At 40.0% G+C, this 17,410-nt stretch overlaps 1 protein-coding gene across 1 annotated transcript in view; it reads right to left on the bottom strand.

Moving 5' to 3' along the window:
- Window positions 1-2,412: 2,412 nt before the first annotated feature.
- The window catches only part of ZNF91 (zinc finger protein 91), a 167,732-nt gene continuing 152,734 nt past the window's right edge, over window positions 2,413-17,410 (bottom strand). The window contains exon 8 of the mRNA XM_031004095.3: window positions 2,413-17,355. The gene's annotated coding sequence lies outside the window, so the exon portion shown is untranslated. The remainder of the gene's footprint in view (window positions 17,356-17,410) is intronic.

Raw genomic sequence — 17,410 nt, forward strand, 5'->3', positions numbered from 1 at the left:
TTTCCTTTTTTCTTCTCCTCATTCTGCTCTCCTCCTTTTCCTCCTAAACATCTTCTCCTCCTCCTATTCATCTTTTACTCCTCCTCCTCTCCTCCTTCTCATTTTCCTCCTCCTCCTTTTATCCTCTTCCTTCTTCTCTCCTCTTCACTTCTCTCCTCCTCCTCTCCTTCCCTTTTTCCTCTCCTCCGCCTATCCTCCTTTTTGTTCTTTTTCTACTCTCGTTTCCTCTTCCTCATCCACTCCTCCTTCTCTCTTCTCCTCTTGCTTCTACTCTCCTCCTTTTATCCTTCCTTTCTCCTCCTCCTGTCCTGCTCCTTCTCCTCTCCTCCTCCTCTTTTTCTCTTCTCCTCCTCTTTTTCTCTTCTCCTCCTCCTTCCCCTCTACTTCTCCTTTCTTCCTTCTCCTCATTCTCTCCTTGTCCTCCACCACTTCTTCTACTCCTACTGATCTTTTACTCCTACTCATCTCCATCTTCTCTCCTCTTCCTTTCTCCTTTTCCTCTCCTCCTCTTCCTTCTCCTCTTTCTTCTCTCCCTCTTCTCCTCCTCCTTCCCTACTCCTCCTCCTTCCCCTCTTCTCCGGCTTCTCCTTCCTCCTCCTTTCTCATCTCCTCCTCTCCTCTTCCTCCTTCATTCCTCCTGTCTTATCTTCTCCTCCTTCACTGCTATTTTCCTCTCCTCCTCCTTGTTCTCTCCTTTTTCTCTCTTCTTCCTCCTCTGCTCCTTCTCCACTCCTCTTTATTCGACTCCTCTTCCTCCCTCTTCTCTTTTCCTCCTTCTCCTCTTCCTTCTCACTCTTCCTCCTTCTCTTCTCCTCTTCCTTCTACTCCTTATTCTACTCTCCTCCTTCTCCACTCCTTTTTTCTTCCTTCTCTTTTTTAGTAATTCTGCATTCCTCCTCTTCTTTCTTCTCACCTTTCTCTGCTCTTCTCCTACTCCTTCTTCTCCTCTCCTCCACTTTTACTCTTTTCCTCCTGCACCTTCTCCTCTCCTTCTCCCCTTTTTCTTACTTTCCCCTCCTTCTTCTCTCCTGCTCCTTTTCCATTTCTCCTCTCCTGTCCTCCTCTTCCTCCTCTCTTGTCCTTCTCTTTTCCTCTTCCTCCTTCTCCTCTCCTCCTCCGCCTCGTTTTTCTCTTCTCCTACTCATTTTTTCCTCCACCTCCTTTTCTTCTTCTCCTCCTCCTCTCCTCTTGCTCCTTCTCATTCTTCCCTTTTTCTTTTCCCTTCCTCCTCCTCTCCTTTTTACTCCCCTCCACCACCTCCTCTCCTCCTTTTCCTCTTCTTTTTCTCCTCGTCCTTTCTCCTTTTTGTTTCCTCTTTTCCTCATCCTCCCATTTTTTCTTTTCTTCCTCCTCCTCTCCTCTTCCTTCTCTTTTCCTCCTCCCCTCCCCTTGTCTCCTTTTCCTCTCCTTTTCTTTCACCTCTCCTCCTCTTCTCCTCCCCTCCTCCTCTCCACCTTTTTCTCTTCCTCCTTCTCCTATCCACATTCTCCTCTTCCTCTTACTTTTCCTTTCTCTCCTTCTTCTCTCCTCCTCCTTTCTCCTCTCCTCCTGTTCCTCTTTTCTTCTTTCTTCTCTCCTCCTCCCCTCCTTCTCTTCCTCATCTTTTCTCCATCTTCTCCTCGTCCTCCTCCTCTCCCCCTCCTTTCCTCCTCTTCCCTTCCTCTTCCTCCTACTCTCTTCCCCCTCCTTTTCTTTGTTCCTACTTTCCTCCTTCTCCCCATTCTTTTCCTTTTTTCTCCTCTACTTCTCTGTCCTCTTCTCCTCCATCTTCTTCCTATCATCCTCCTTTTCCTTTCTTCTCCTCTACTCTTCTCCTCTTCCTTTTTCTCTCCTCTTCCTTTTTCCTTTTCCTCTCCTCTTCCTCCCATCCTCCTTTTCCTTCTTTTCCTCCTCCTTTTCTCTTCTCCTTTCTCCTCCTCCTTCTCTTCTCTCCTCCTCCTTTCCTCTTCTCTCCTCCTCCTCTACTTCTCCTTCTTTATCCTCTCCTCTTCTTCTACGCCTTCTTCTCCTCCTCATTCTCCTCTTTTTCTCATTCTTTTCGTCTCCTCCTTCTCTTTCATCTTCTTCCTCCTTCTCCTTTTTCTACTCCTCCTTTTCCTTTTTCTTTTCTCCCATCCTTTTCCTCCTCCTATTCTTCTCTTCGTTTCCTATTCCTATTTTTTCTCCTCCTCTCCTTTCTCCACTTTTTCTCCTCCTCCTTCTCTTCTCCTTTCCTCCTCCTCTCCTTCACCTCTTCATCTCCTCCTCCTTCTTCTGCTCCCGATTCTCCTCCTCTTTTTCGTCTTCTCCTCTTCCTTCTTGTCCCCTCCTCCTCCATCTCCTCTACTCCTCCTCCTCCTCCTCTTCCTTTCCTTTCTCTCATCCTCTCCTCCTCCTCTCGTCCTCTTCTCTTTTCCTCATTCTTTTCTTCTCCTCCTCCTTCTCTTTTTTTCTCCCTACTTCCTCCTAGCTTCCCTTTTCTCCTCTCCTCTCCTGGTCCTGTTGTCCCCCTCTCCTTTTTTTCTCCACTTCCTCTCTTCTTACTATCTTCTTCTCATTTTCTCTTCTAGTTCTTCTCTTTCCTCCTCCTTTTCTTCTCTTCTCCTCCTCCTCTTTCTTCACTCCTCCACTCCTACTCCTTCTCTTACTGTGCCACTGGCCATGCCAAACAGCACTCAGCACAAGTAGTGGCACCCTCTTCAGCGCTGCGCTAGAAAGAACTGATGTGCATTTATGTTAGCTTTTGGAGGATAGTACTAATGCGGCCTAACTCAGGCGGCCAAGTATATATATATATATATGTATATACATATGTATGTATATACGTATGTATACATATATATACACATATATTTATAATTTATATATTCTATGAGAAATAATCTTGCTCTGTCACCTAGGCTGCAGTGCAGTGGCACAAGATTATGACTCACTGTAGCCTCAAGAGATCCTCTCACCTCACCCTCCCGAGTAGCTGGGACTACAGGCGTGGCCCATCACACCTGACTAAATTCTTTTTTAGTGACAGGGTCTCAACAAGTTGCCTAGTCTGGTCTGAAACTTCTGGGCGCAAGCTCTCTAATGTTTTTGCATTCATAGTCTCCCTTATTTTAATTTCTCAAGTTTTTGCAAAATTCTTACATAACTATCTGCCCTTTTCATAGAGTGCTGTTTCTTGAGTCAGGTCTTCTGTCCATACATGTCCTCTTGAGAGAGTGGATGTCAGCCAGCTACCCTGGCTGAGAGGGATGGGGATAATACAGGGATGCAATAAAGGAGACAGTGATAATTTATATGATCTGGGACCCCAGGCCTCACACCAGAACTGTCTAGTATACTTTTAGCAAACAAGTGCCACTGATCTGAGCCTTGTTCTGCCCTTCCACTTTCCACTTTATTACACAAGCAGGAGATATGCAAGGGAGAAGGCAGGATGATGAGGAGACTAAATTCCAGAAAAGAAAGGGCTGCGTGCAGTAAGCAGACAGTTGCCCCCAAAGTGGTCTGGGCTCCCACTTACCTTAGAGACATGTGCAACACTTGTGAATAGTTGTTTTACAATTCTTAAATCAGTGGACAGACCGTAAGCATCCCATTGGTGTCAGTTGCCAGGTGCCCAATGCCTGTTCTCTGCAGCAACCTTTGTGGTCCCATACCTGGGAGTGAGTTCTGTTCCTGCAGAGTGCCCTGTTCATTCTGGTGCTTTTGTGCCCTCTCCTCTAACCTATAAACTGACAACTCTAACTCTATATTTTCACTTACAATTTTTCTGAAGCAGTGATCTTTTGTCATCTTGATCACACTACAAGTCGCTCACCCTGCAAGTACTTGTAAAAATGAAAGTAATGTCCATTCCTTCTGGAAGGTGATTGCCATGTACACAACCTACTAGGCCAGGAACATTACTGCTGGCTGTCCTGATGCATGTCTCTCTCACCCCCATGTCCAATCAGTCACCAGGCTCTCCCCAAAACCATGCTCCAGTCACTGACTTTGGCTGTTTAATCACTTCTGACCTAAGGTCCTCATTGAGTCATAAGCACCTCTTGAGTTAATTTTCTGCCTCCAGTTTCTCTCTACTGCTGTTTATCTTCCACCCTGCTGCCAGAGTCATCATCCTCAAAAATGAAAGCTGCTCTCATTGTTTGCCTGCCTAATAACATCTCTTCCCTCCCTGTTGTCTACAATAAGAAAAATCCAAACTCCTTCACTTGTTTTACAAAGACCCTCATCTGCTTCCAAACCAAATTGCTAGTCTTGGCTCTTGTCTCTGTCTTCCACATCACTGCCACACTGAATAATTCTTTGCTGCCTCTGTTGTTGCATGGGTTGTTCTTTTTGTTTTGTCTCCATCCCCTTCCCCCAGCAAAGAATATTTACTCTTTACTCTTCTGTTGAGACCCATCTCAAATACTACCTTTTCTAGGGAAAATTAGGCCTTCTGTTCCTAATAACTTTTACCCCCATCTATCAAGTCTGTCTGCTGTAATTTATCTGTTAACATGTTTCTCCCACCTCAAGAATATTTTTTCCATCTTCTGTACCTAGCACAATTGCATGGTTGGTGCTCACTGACTATTACATGTTGATTTATTTATTTTACTTGTTTGAGAGGTGGAGTCTTGCTCTGTTATCCAGGCTGGTGTGCAGTGATACAATCTTGGCTCACTGCAGGCTCTGCCTCCCGGTTTCAAGCAATTCTCCTGCCTCAGCCTCCCAAGTAGCTCCGATTACAGGCACCCACCACCACGTCCAGCTAATTTTTGTATTTTCAGTAGAGACAGGTTTCACCACATTGGTCAGGCTGGTTTTGAACTCCTGACCTCAGGTGAGCCGCCTGCCTCGGCCTGGCAAAATGCTGGGATTACAGGCATAAGACACCATGCCTGGACTTGCATGCTGATTTCTGATATAAAAATGAAATTTTTGAAGATTTTGGAGAATACCATCATGTAAATTGGAAGCTAAGGCCTAACTATTACTACATATTCAGCAAAGGAAGTGAGTATAAACTAACAACTTTGGCACATCTGTCATGTAGTAGTTTGCTGCAAGGTGGAAAAGATTTTGGTGCTTTGGTGGGAAATACTGTTGAATTACAGAAATTCTAAAACAAAAGTTGGCTCAGCTTAAAGAGAAAAGAAAATGCTTGCTAATGCCTGCTTGCACTAAAAGCTGTCACACTGTGGCCTTTAATAATTCTAAACATTTTTAATGGATTTTGGTTTGAACTTCAAATTCAATAGGAAAAATAAATGCAGACATAAAGGACCCAGATCATTTCAGAGCTCCAATGTGTGAACCCGTTTTCTCTACTTATTTAGAGTTTTGTTTCACTAGTGGCATGAGTTAATAGGAGTGTTGCTTTGTACATAAATTCTCTTTATTCCATAATTCTTGGTTTTAAAAATTGAATGCAATACCAGAAACCTACAGGGTATAAATCTTGCTTGATGTGTGTGCAATGTACATACTTGATAATAATTGATTATATATCATATTTATAAGAAGAATCATGTGTACTGTTTTTGGAGAACATACTTTACCCTGATACTTTACTGTTAAAAACAACAAAGCATTGTTCTAACTACTAAAAATCAAAAATTTAACTTTCTTTTAAAAGAGGTACATGTATCTTCAGAATAAAAGGGATACCCAGAAGATAAGGTAGGTGTTCTGAAACACGAGGTGAAACATTTGAATGGGTTTTTTTTGTCAAACAATAAATTTTTAACAAAGAAAAAGTTTGCATTGTGGGTGAAATATCCTTAGTATCTTTATACAAGATGAAATCCTGATTGATTAAAGTTACGTTACTAACTTTAAATGTCTTTTAATAAGTGCTTACATGCTAACTAGTATTTAGACTCATACCTGGCAGATACATTTAGACATAATATTCTAACTTAGTTTCATTTCTGAGGAGGCTTGTGTATTTTCCTCTGTGATACAGAAAATAGATTTTTTTAAGCCATTTTATCTTTTACTTTAGAGTTTTAATTGTTTGTTAAGTGGTTTATAATGGTTTAATTAACAACCCGAACAGGTTTTCTGTGATTTGGTTGGTTAAATCTATATGTATTTGGTTAAAATATTCTACTTCAAAGTTTTAAACCAAGAGTAACTTAAAGGAGTCTTAACCTGTGTTTCTCTGAATTTGATTTGTATTTAAATTATGAAATTAAGTTTTCAAAGAACGATTTTTGTGTTCAAAAGCTTATTAAGGTTTCACAACTTAATTTTCCTAAGTACAATTTTTTTCTATCGGACTTAGCCTCCTTTTAGAAGACAGTTTTTTACTACCAAATTTACCATTCCCATTTTTTTTTTTTTACTTTTACAGATCTGTATTTAGTCCATAAATATCCAAATATCTGCTTGTGAAGGTTCTGTCTTTACCACTAAGCCTACTGGTATGGCAAAGACATACAGTTGCTAATCTCATTAAAGATAGATCACATTGAGAGAGACTCATCTAGCCATGAACAGGTCACTTCTATCAGTGTTAACTGCTCAAAGTTAAGTATGACAAGAAGCTATGAAGTAAAGTTTGGCCTTTGTGTATGGGAGAGGAATGGAGGATGCCAGGATGCAGGTCAAGGAAGGCATCCTGTGGAAGTAACATTTGAGCTAATATCTGAAGGATGTGTGATAGAAGGAAAAAGAATGCTTCAGAGAACAGCTGGTACAAAAGCCCTGAGGTTGAAAAGGTGGATGTGTCAGGGAAATGGGGGAAGTACAGTGTCTGGAAGAAGAAAAGACACTGAATGAGGTGAATGACAGGAATGATGAAGTAGATAGGGGCTAGAGCAGATTGTAAGAACTCTGGAAAGCTTTGAAAACTGTTGGGCCAAAAAGTAGTATGATGAAATTTGCATGCTAAGGACTATTTTTACCCAAGTAGTAAATAGACCTGGTAGAAGGAAATAATGATTGGCCTTCTGTTTGGAAGATCAGTTAGAAGGCTAGTTTATGAAAACTTTGAAAAGCAGTGATGGCCTGCAGCATCGTGACAGTAAAGATGGGAGCTCAAATGGATTTGATAAAGGTTTAAGAGGTAAGAGAGGCTTGCTGATTGGATGGTGTGGGGAAGGGATAGATAACTTCCTGATCTTGGATTTTATAGCTGGGTGGATGGTGGTGCCTCACTGAGACTGGAATGCCGGATTAAGCAATGTATATGAACAGGGCATGTTCCCTACCCTTTAAAGAGTTATGTATATGTTTTCCATGTTTTTAGCTATTTCTCCACTTGTAATGTGGAGAATGTGTTGTAGTAATGTGTTTTAGTTGGTTAAAAATTATGTACCTGGCATGGATGACGCATTAAATGTACTTATGTAACTGATAAACCAATGTTACATTCTTACCTATGAAAATAAATGGCTTTATCCTATTCTTTTCCTTCTTTCAATTTTTTGATACTAAAATGCAAAGAAAAGAGTTCTTGTAGATGACCTGAGCTTTTGAATGATTTTCAGATGAGATGTACACCTAAATGTTAAGAGTGAAGTTTGTATTTGATTTAGTGATGCCTTATCTGTTTGACTTGGAAGCATAGGATTCATGAGAAGAGACCTCGGGTAGGAAGCAAGCTAGGACTCTCAGGATGGCTTAAGCCCATCAGAGCAGTTCTGATGCTAATTAGGAGCATCAGAACTCCTTTCAAGGCCTGATTTTTCAAGTCATTTCTTAATTGAATGCCCATAAAGAACATAAGTGGTCTTGTGATATGCTTAATGTCTTAGAAATATATCAATATTTTGCTTCAGCAGTAATCTGTGAAAATAAAGTTTATGTAGTAAACGGAAGTTGCTGTTTATCTACTGGATGCTAAGATCTTCACTAGCTCTGTCAGTGCCAAAGAAAATGATTCATTTTACCCCTTTCACAAAGAGTGAAACTTATTTCCACAGAGTGTTTGTCTAGCCAGCATTTAAATACTTCTGGTGATGACAGACTTTCTACCTACGGTGATGACAGACTTTCTACCTACCCCTAAGCAGTCCTTGAGATTGTACTATATTTTTTAATGGCAAACAAAGTACTGTGTATTTTAATGGCAAACAAAATAGTGATGTTGTCTGCTGAGCTGGTACATGCTAAAAGCTGGAGTGCAGGCAGGCTGTCCTGTGCTTTATGCAACTCAGGGAGACAGCGTGCAATCTGACCCCCAGAGAGTTCCATCAAGGCATGCCTCAACTACTCAGCGAGTGACCATCTTCTACCTTAAGATTTCTGCTCCTGAGAAAAAATATCTGTCTCACTTGGCTGCACAGCCATCCTCTTCTGTGTGAATTGGGCCACCAACTTCTAAGACCATCTCACATAAAAGTTTTACTGGGACTCGCGGCCAGGCATGGTGGCTCATGCCTGTAATCCCAGCACTTCTGGAGGCTGAGGCGGATCACCTGATGTCAGGAGTTCGAGACCAGCTTTGTCAACATGGTGAAAGCTCGCCTCTACTAAATATATAAAAATCAGCCGGGTGTTGGGGCGGGCACCTGTAATCCCAGCTACTCGGGAGGCCGAGGCGGGAGAATCACTGGAACCTGGGAGGTGGAGGTTGCAGTGAGCCGAGACTGTGCCACTGCACTCCAGCCTTGGCAGCAGAGCCAGACTTCGTCTCAAAAGAAAAAAAAAAGAAAGTCTTCTAATACCATCTCACATGAAAGTCTTATTGGGATGCTCATTTTGGGTAATGCTTGTCTCTGATGTCATCCACATGACTCACAAAATCGGAGGTGAGCCCCACTGTGCTCCAAAGATGGTCCTCTGTTATGGTATTAATCCTGACAGATGTAACCTGAACATCCCTTTGGGCCCCTGGTAGTACTGATTTTCCCATTTTGGGGAGAATATGATTTTTCATCTCTTGCTTGAGCCCATGGATATTTCTGCATCACCACACCTATAAATATCATTAGGATGGACACCATGCTTTATTCCATTTCTATATGGGATAAGAGAAACTGAATATAAAGGAATAATACTTTAAAAAGCCCTCCCTACTCCTCACTTTAAAAAATTGAAATAGCTTGGTGAAGGGATGCTGGGAAGAATACTTCTAAAGCTAAGCTTAAATATGGTTTTTGAAAAGTTAAATCTTAAGGTACTCTACAAATAACTCAGAGTTTTTTGCCTCACTGTGACCCAAGCGTATGTATGCATTTAGAAGTCTAATTACAAGTTAGTCATAAATATCTCTTACCAGATAATTACCATGTTGTGAATACCCAAAATTGGAATCAATAGTATGTTCAGAAACAATTTGTGGTGACAAGTATATATAAGACAACTTTTGGATAAGCCACTCATAGCTACTTATTTTGGAGAGTGCTGGATAATGGTGACCATACATGCTGTCTGTTGGGTGATGTAAGTTTTCCTAAATATTTGTGTATTTGCACTGTTACAGTGCTGCCTCCTCAAGGCCCTGGTGTGTTACATTTTCTATGCTTTGGGGTATGGGCATGTCTTACATATGGCTGTCTTCTGTATATGTTAGACCTTCTATTGTGGTAAGACTAAGTGAATGAAAGTTGAATATATTTTCTGTGAAGTCCCTGAGGAAATTAATTAAATAAGTTAATAAAGAAATACAAGTTTGAAATTTGAGTTTACTTCAGAGAAGTAATTTGAGTTTACGTCAAAGAAATTAAAAATTATATCTGGTAATACAGGCCATGCGATGTGTCTTAGGGTTGTCTGTAATATGCCTATTCTTTGCATGCCCAAAGCCAGTGTCATGTTGCTAAGAATGTGAGATCAGGATATATGCTGTAAAATTACTCTTTCTTCAGGAAAGTGGATGCTGTGCCTCAGAATGAGAGTGTGTGTGCATGTTTGGTCTTCTTGTGACAGTAAGTGCTGAAAACAGGGTAGTCACTCATCTTCTCAGTTTCTCATGGATTTGGCTTTTTTAAAGCAGCTCTAGATGTAGATGTGGTGAACATGGTGGTCTGTGTTCTGAAGCTTGCTGTGCGCCTTTGTTACTCTGTTCTGCACTGGAGAGTGGACAGTGTGTGGTCATGTGTTTGTTTTGTGTTATGCTAAGAGAAAGGGAGAAGTATCAGTGTATTGGAGAAGTGGAGTGGTTAACACTGGTCAAATTCTTATGTTTAGAGATTATTATTTATTTCATTATTATCTTTACAGTAAATGGAATTTTGTAAGGGCTCATTTGCCCAGCTTGTCTCTAAGAAGTCTGATAGTAGCTAGGGCTGTCTCTGGTGTCTCTTCAGAAAATTAAATAAACAGAAATCCAGTCCTAAACACCAGAAACTATGACATGCTTCTATTACAAACAAATCTGTCTAGAGTACTTTTAAATAAGTTTAACCTACAATATTCAAGTTGCAGACAAACTTTGATGAAAACCATTTCTTAGCCAGGTTTGTTTGTATTTGCATTAAATCATATAAACCAGAAGTTAAATCTTTCTGTTTCTCTTCTACCTGTGCTAGACCTATTATTAATCGATAGGAATCCAGTCTGTAAGTCAATAATCAAAAGTTGAACTTTAATTTTCACCCTTTGTTGGTTGTTAGCTTTTTTACATAGAAACACACTCACCATGATGGCAGTAAGAGCAGAAGTCATAAGATCTAACAATTACTGACCACTAGCTACCAGCATCCTAATTTTTTTTTAACACATCATCTTTTTCATTCATTACATGACAGAGGGATGTAGATGTAATTATTATCCTCAGGATTCACGTGAGAAAACAGAGACCCAGGGAGGCAGCCAGCTATTAGAACTCAAACTGTTAAGTTTGTCTCCAGGGCTGTGCTTCTGACCCCTGCCAGACTACCTACCATAGAGACACGATTCGTTCACCAAACAAATACTAACTGAAAATCTCCTGTGTGCAGAGTTCTCCCTGTTAGGCACATCAAGCGAAAAGATGGGCACACCAAGGAAAAAGTATAAGTGTGCCAGGACAGGGTCCTGATTTCCAGAAATAAATCACAGCTTACCTAAGTCAACACCTCATTTTAGCTAATATTTGACGACATAAGTGGGACCTTCCCTTCTGTGATGATCAGGAATGGAGATTGGTATTCTGTGGACTGAGGGGCTTGCATAGGTCGTGTTACTACATGAACTGACTGACTTAGATTTGTATGCCCTTAAAGAGGGGAGGTTCAACAAGACACTAAAGCAGAATACTAGCAGGCTGAAACCCAGTGGGAAAGAAGAGTGAAACCCTGAACAAAGCCTGTCAAGGATCAAATTTTTACCATGTTCTCATTGCAAAGAATAATGTGTGAAAAAGAGGTGGTCTTTCACATGGTGGGAAACATTCCAGAAGTGAAAAAGGGTGGGCATGGACTCTGCGATTCTGCTGGTCCTCTGTGTGGTGGATCATGGGGGACTCTCTTATCTTTTGAAACCTTTTTTGTGGACACCCACTTTTAACCTCACTGGAAGTGCTGAGCCCTGTTCAAGGACCCATATGAAACCTCCTTTTGAAGAGATTTCAAACTGTACACTCATAAGTGTTTGGGAAATTTAGTTTTGCTTTGGGTAGGCCCAGCGCCTTGAGAACAGGTCTATTGGTTTGTTATAATAGGTTATTGTTACTTTACATATTATAGAAACTCAAGGTTTTGCCTCAGAATTTGTATTGGGGTGATCCTAAAAAGTTCATAACGTGATATGAGCCAAGTAAAGGCAACAATTGAATTTGCCTGACTACTAATCTAATCTAAAGATTTGTCCAAGCTCAACTGTGATAGCCTCTGGGAGGTATTATTTCTTTGTTGTTTTGCTTTTTAAGCAGGAGGAGCCACATGTACTGGAGGACAGTGAGAGGAAGACCTTCTGTGTTTTGAGTGTGTTTGAGATGGGGTCACCAGTGTGCCTAGATTCTTTTATGAGGGTGCCTGAACAAGTTATGAAATTGGCAAATCTTGCATTGTGATAAGCACTCGAGGGTCTGTTTCCTGTTTCTTCCTATCTGTAGATAAGGACTATTTTGAAACTAGTAATAAATAGAGAAATGAAGTCATGCATGCTACCAGCTCAATTTTAACTGACTTGTCTTCTGTATTTACTGCTAGTATTATTATTATCATTGTTATATTTCTCATGACATTGGGAGAGTTTCAGCAAAGCAATAGTGGAAAGCAATGTGGATTAGCAGACCAGCATTCTGGCTCCTTTCTTTTGTCATCTGTTGAATATCACTTTCAGCAAGCTTGGATTGGGAACCATTTTTTGACGCCCACACCTGGTACCAGGCTGTGGAACTATAAAGATTGATATAATATGGTTCTAGTTCTAAAATTCACCAGTCACTCACAACCAGCAAGAACAAGTGGAGAACTGGCAAGTGAAAAGTTGCAGTGCAAAGAAAAGGTGATACCCTCAAATGTACATGTTTTCCATGTGTAGAGGAAGAGTGTGGGAAAGAAGAAATGTAAATTTAGGCAAAAAAGTAGTTTAAGTACAGGACTTGAAGTATTAAAATATAAGGCTTATTTGAGGACAGGGTAGGACAAGAAGTAGAGTGTGACAAGAGAATATAGTTTGGGAGTGTTGTGTAGAGTTGGCATGATGAGAGATACTGGCCTTAGGAAAATGGATGGGGGGCTCAGCTGTGTAGGCTGTTATGAGCCATCAAATGTTTTGGAGCAGGGCTGTAATGTGAGCAGCTCTGTGTTTCAGAGGGAACACTGCTAACGTTTTAGAAAGTTTAAGCTTGAAAAAAGACAATGTGTTCAGCAACATGCAGTGCAAACTTGTAATTTGGTACCCTTTTTGATAGAATACATTTTCCCTTTTTAAAAAGAGACTTTTCAGCCCAGAATGTATTGGCTGCCTTCCTATACATGGTTAAATAATAATAGAAGGTGAGAAACATTTATTTTCCACAAATCAAATTCAATTAGACAATGTTTAAACTTCCCTAATTGTATTTACTAATTGGTACTTATTTAAACTCCTTAGAGAGTAGACAATTTTAGAAGGGATGGACTTCTTTTCTCTCAAAAACATTGAATATGAACACTAGGAGCTGAATGGAGATATATGTAAAATAATTTTGAACAAATGATTATTATAATGGGGTTACCAAAAGCTTACACAAATCAGTAAAAAGTTAAATAATTCAGTAGCAAAATAAGCAGAAGACCTTACTAGGTAATTCAAAAGTAGTACACTAAACATATATAAAACCAAGTTACCTAAATAGTTACTAAATGCATATTAAAATAATGAGACGCCAGTTTTTCACATACCAAAAAAGAATTTTTTTAACTGGAATTTTTTAAACTTTTTATTTATTATTCTTTAAGTTCTAGGGTACATGTGCACAGCGTGGAGGTTTGTTATAGTCAGGACCCTCAGCTTCAGGTCTGTTGGAGTTTGCTGGAGGTCCACTCCAAACTCTGTTTGCCTGGGTACCAGCAGAGGCTGCAGAGCAGCAGATATTGCAGAACAGCAAATGTTGCTGCCTGATCCTTCCTCTGGAAGCTTCATCTCAGAGGGGCACCCAGCTGTATGAGATGTCAGTTGGCCCCTACAGGGAGTTGTCTCCCAGTTAGGCTACTCGGGGGTCAGGGAGCCACTTGAAGAGGCAGTCTATCTATTCTCAGATCTCAAACTCTGTGCTGGGAGAACCACTACTCTCTTCAAAGCTGTCAGACAGGGATGTTTAAGTCTGCAGAAGTTTCTGCTACCTTTTCTTCAGCTATGCCCTGCCCCCAGAGGCACAGTCTACAGAGGCAGGCAGGCCTCCTTGAGCTGCAGTGGGCTCCAACCAATTCAAACTTCCCGGCTGCTTTGTTTACCTAGTCAAGCCTCAGCGATGGTGGACGCCCCTCCCCCAACCTCGCTGCCACCTTGCAGTTTGATCTCGGACTGCTGTGCTAGCAGTGAGCAAGGCTCCATGGGCATGGGACCCTCCGTGCCAGGCACAGGATATAATCTCCTGGTGTGCCGTTTGCTAAGACCGTTGGAAAAGTGCAGCATTAGGGTGGGAGTGTCCCAATTTTCCAAGTACCATCTGTCACGGCTTCCCTTGCCTAGGAAAGGGAATTCCCCGACCCCTTGCGCTTTCTGGGTGAGGTGATGCCCTACCGTGCTTCAGCTCACACTCCATGGGCTGCACCCACTGTCTAACACGTCACAGTGAGATGAACCCAGTACCTCAGTTGGAAATGCAGAAATCACCTGTCTTCTGCGTCACTCATGCTGGGAGCCGTAGACTGGAGCTGTTCCTATTCGGCCATCTTGGAACCCCGGAAAATACTTTTTAAAATAACATGTTCCATTGAACTCTTCATAAATGATAATTGTAGGGAAACAAGAGCTTTCTAACACTGTTACCGGAAGTACAATTTGATGTCATATTTGTATATGGCAGGTTTTACACTGTGCATCAGCAGCCTTTAAAATGTGCTACATTTCTTAATATAGTAATTTTAACTAATATATTAATTTTAACATAATGAAGTGGAATCACTTGTTTGGGGTGAATACCTGAGGTTCATCATCTCATACCAAGGAAATCGAGTACATGGACACAGAAAAACTTGGTTTAGGAGCAGAGGTTTAATAGGCAAAAGAAAGAGAAAGGAGAATAGCTCTCTCTCCTGAGAAAGAGTGGGACTTCTAGCTTGCAGAGAAGTGCATTGGATTTTACAGACTGCCTTCAGGAGGCGGTGTCTCATTTACATAGGGGCCAAAGATTGGCTGGATCAGGTATGGATGTTTACACAGCTTAGGAGGAAGCTGGCTGCCCCACCCTAATCTTCAATTATGCAAATGGAGCATTTGCCAGCACCATGTTGCCTGTTTGTTACTCTACACGTGGTTTACAAAGAAAAGGGAAGATGGAGCCACCATTTTGAACATGTGTCCTTTCCAGGTAGCTGCTTTTCCTATTAGCAGAGCTGCAGGCATTTATTCATGCAAGCTTCCAGCTTGCTTATCTATATGTCTGCAGCTCAATCTTACAGGCTGCTCTTTGTTAAAAAGAAATAATTTGGGGGTTTTTATTAAAAGGAAAACTTTACCAAGGACTGTTTTTGCCCTCACTCACTATCTGCCTAAATTATTTATTTATTTATTCATTTTTGTTTTTGTTGAGATGGATTCTCGCTGTCACCCAGGCTGGAGTGCAGTGGCGTGATCTCCGCTCACTGCAGGCTCCACTCCCCAGGTTCACGCCATTCTCCTGCTTTTAACTCCTGTATCAATAATAGTTAATGTCATGGGAAACATTTATAACGTATTTGTATGTATGAATAAGCAAGATAGCAAGTTTTAACTAGTGGTTGTGTTTAATTTATTTATACAAATGTGTTGGGTGCAAGTATAATTTAGTTACATGCATAGATTGCATAGTGGTGAAGTCAGGGCTTTTATGGTATCCATCACTCGAATAATGTACATTATAACTATTAAGTAATTTCTCAGCATCTACCCCACCCTACCTTCTTACTCTTTCATGTCAGGTGTGCTGGCCCTCAATGACCAACACAACAAAGATAAATTTATTGTTTTCTGAGACTTAGACTTAGACTTAGAATTCAAAATCAACCTAAGAGAAAAGATGACCCCTGAGCCAATAAAACATTTGTTTTATATATATATGTATTTATAAACACACACATACACAGACATGTATATATATGTGTGTATGTGTGTGTGTGTATATATATATATATATATTTGTTTATACTGAAGAAACTCATACAGAGTCTTTCCCACTGCACAAACCCTTTAAAAGTAAAGCCACATGGCCCTATGCAATAAACATTATGGTAATAACTTCAAAAAAAAAAAAACTTCCTCCAATGAATATAAATTCGAAAATAAAATGAAACAACTATTTCTCCAGATGTGCAGAAATCAATATAAAGACACATAAAGACACAGGAAACACAGAAAAGCAAGGCTTATGACACTTTCAAAGGAACACAATAATTCTCCAGTACTCTAAGAAAAAAAAATTCATTGAAATGGCTTTAAAATACTTTAAAAAGACTTCAAAATATAGATTTTAAAGAAGCTCAAAGAGAGGCAAGAGAAATCTGAAAACCAATACAAAAATAAATAAATAAATTTAGAGTCCAAATGGGAAATGTTCCAAGGAGATAGATATCTTTTAATAGAAACCGAAACAAAAATTATGGAACTGAAGATTTATTGCAGGCAAAAGAAAATACATTCAAAGATTCAATAATAGACTGGAAGAAACATAAAAAGAATTTTCAAACCTTTAAACAGGTCTTTTAAAATAATACACTCAGACAAAAATAAGGAGAAAAGAATAAAAAAGAATGAATGAAGACTTTGTTTCCGACTACATGAAGTAACTAAACTTCAAAATTATCAGTGTTTCTGAGGAAGAAAAAACATCAAAAAGTTTAGAAAACCTATTTAAGAAAACAATTGATGAAAACTTTCCAACTCTAGCAATAGAATTAGACATACATACACAGGAAGCTCAGCAAACAAAATACAACAAAATATAAACAAAATATATTGCAAAACAGACATCATAATGGCACATGATAATCAGAATATCTAAAGTCAAAGTGAAGGAAGTAATTCTAAAATAAGCAAAAGAAAAGCATCTAGTAATTTATAAAGAAAACCACATTAGATTAAAAGCAGACTTCTCAGCAGAAACTTTACTGACCAGAAGAGAATGGGATGGCACTTTTAGAGTGTTGAAAAAAAAGAAAACTGCCAGCCAAAAATTTTATATCAAGCTAGAATAACCTTCACAAATGAAGAATATAAAGTCTTACCCTGACAAATAAATGCTGGGGAAACTAATTACCACTAGACTGGGCCTATGAAAGATGTTAAAAAAAATTCTAATATAAAAACAAGAGATTGATATTCACCATTATTAAAATATATAAAAGTATAAAACTAACAGGTCTTACAAAACAAAACAAAGTGAAATAAATCAAATCACAACATGACAGAATTTTATTAAACTACAAAGACAGATAAAAAGAAAAAATAAGACAAGAAAATAATTAACATTATGATAGTACCAAACCTTACATATTAATATTTACCTTGAATATAAATAAATTAAATCCTTCATTGAAATGTATAGATTTGGTTGGGTGCGGTGGCTCATGCCTGTAGTCCCAGCACTTTGGGAGGGTGAGGTGAGGCTATCACGAGGTCAAGAGATCAAGACCAGCCTGGTGAATGTGATGAAACCCCGTCTCTTCTGAAAATACAAAAATTAGCTGAGCGTGGTGGTGTGTGCCTGTAGTCCCAGCTACTCAGGAGGCTGAGACAGGAGAATCACTTCAACAGGGGAGGCAGAGGTTGCAGTGAGCAGTGGGATGAGATCGCGCCACTGCACTCCAGCCTGGCGATGGAGCAAGACTCCGTCTCAAAAAAAAAAAAAAAAGTATAGATTTATGAAATGAATGAGAAAAAATAACGC

This window comes from Gorilla gorilla, chromosome 20, assembly GCF_029281585.2.
Source record: "Gorilla gorilla gorilla isolate KB3781 chromosome 20, NHGRI_mGorGor1-v2.1_pri, whole genome shotgun sequence".
Taxonomy (NCBI): Eukaryota; Metazoa; Chordata; class Mammalia; order Primates; family Hominidae; genus Gorilla; species Gorilla gorilla.